This window comes from Oncorhynchus masou, unplaced genomic scaffold (assembly GCF_036934945.1).
Source record: "Oncorhynchus masou masou isolate Uvic2021 unplaced genomic scaffold, UVic_Omas_1.1 unplaced_scaffold_1465, whole genome shotgun sequence".
Classification (NCBI taxonomy): Eukaryota; Metazoa; Chordata; class Actinopteri; order Salmoniformes; family Salmonidae; genus Oncorhynchus; species Oncorhynchus masou.
The window spans coordinates 5,918-7,500 of NW_027004639.1; the positions used below are offsets into that span (position 1 = coordinate 5,918).

The window sequence follows — 1,583 nt, forward strand, 5'->3', positions numbered from 1 at the left end:
TAGGAGCACAGATCATTAGTAGAAGCTGTTTTATTGCAAACATTTCCAGTTCAACTCCACTGAATGTCCTTTACAAGTCCAGTGTGATTGAAATCATATGCAGTCCAGGAATATTGTTAGAATCAGATAACCAGTCCTCAGTGTTGCTGTGTTAGAATCAGATAACCAGTCCTCAGTGTTGCTGTGTTCGAATCAGATAACCAGTCCTCAGTGTTCGAATCAGATAACCAGTCCTCAGTGTTAGAATCAGATAACCAGTCCTCAGTGTTGCTGTGCTAGAATCAGATAACCAGTCCTCAGTGTTGCTGTGCTAGAATCAGATAACCAGTCCTCAGTGTTGCTGTGCTAGAATCAGATAACCAGTCCTCAGTGTTGCTGTGTTGGAATCAGATAACCAGTCCTCAGTGTTGCTGTGTTAGAATCAGATAACCAGTCCTCAGTGTTGCTGTGTTAGAATCAGATAACCAGTCCTCAGTGTTGCTGTGTTAGAATCAGATAACCAGTCCTCAGTGTTAGAATCAGGTAACCAGTCCTCAGTGTTGCTGTGCTAGAATCAGATAACCAGTCCTCAGTGTTGCTGTGTTAGAATCAGATAACCAGTCCTCTGTGTTGCTGTGTTAGAATCAGATAACCAGTCCTCAGTGTTGCTGTGTTAGAATCAGATAACCAGTCCTCAGTGTTGCTGTGCTAGAATCAGATAACCAGTCCTCAGTGTTGCTGTGTTAGAATCAGATAACCAGTCCTCAGTGTTAGAATCAGGTAACCAGTCCTCTGTGTTGCTGTGCTAGAATCAGATAACCAGTCCTCAGTGTTGCTGTGTTAGAATCAGATAACCAGTCCTCAGTGTTAGAATCAGGTAACCAGTCCTCAGTGTTGCTGTGTTAGAATCAGATAACCAGTCCTCAGTGTTGCTGTGTTAGAATCAGATAACCAGTCCTCAGTGTTGCTGTGTTAGAATCAGGTAACCAGTCCTCAGTGTTGCTGTGTTAGAATCAGATAACCAGTCCTCAGTGTTGCTGTGTTAGAATCAGATAACCAGTCCTCAGTGCTAGAATCAGATAACCAGTCCTCAGTGTTGCTGTGTTAGAATCAGATAACCAGTCCTCAGTGTTGCTGTGTTAGAATCAGATAACCAGTCCTCAGTGCTAGAATCAGATAACCAGTCCTCAGTGTTGCTGTGTTAGAATCAGATAACCAGTCCTCAGTGTTGCTGTGTTAGAATCAGATAACCAGTCCTCAGTGTTGCTGTGTTAGAATCAGGTAACCAGTCCTCAGTGTTGCTGTGTTAGAATCAGGTAACCAGTCCTCAGTGTTGCTGTGTTAGAATCAGATAACCAGTCCTCAGTGCTAGAATCAGATAACCAGTCCTCAGTGTTGCTGTGTTAGAATCAGATAACCAGTCCTCAGTGCTAGAATCAGATAACCAGTCCTCAGTGTTGCTGTGTTAGAATCAGGTAACCAGTCCTCAGTGTTGCTGTGTTAGAATCAGATAACCAGTCCTCAGTGTTGCTGTGTTAGAATCAGATAACCAGTCCTCAGTGTTGCTGTGTTCGAATCAGATAACCAGTCCTCAGTGCTAGAAT

The 1,583-nt window shown here is 43.4% G+C and overlaps 1 protein-coding gene across 2 annotated transcripts in view; it reads right to left on the minus strand.

The window, feature by feature from the left end:
* Nucleotides 1-442: 442 nt before the first annotated feature.
* LOC135530947 (nondiscriminating glutamyl-tRNA synthetase EARS2, mitochondrial-like) overlaps nt 443-1,583 on the minus strand; it is a 47,577-nt gene continuing 46,436 nt past the window's right edge. For both annotated transcript variants that reach the window (XM_064959115.1, XM_064959114.1), the window contains one exon: nt 443-1,583. This exon is cut by the window's right edge and continues 967 nt beyond it. The gene's annotated coding sequence lies outside the window, so the exon portion shown is untranslated.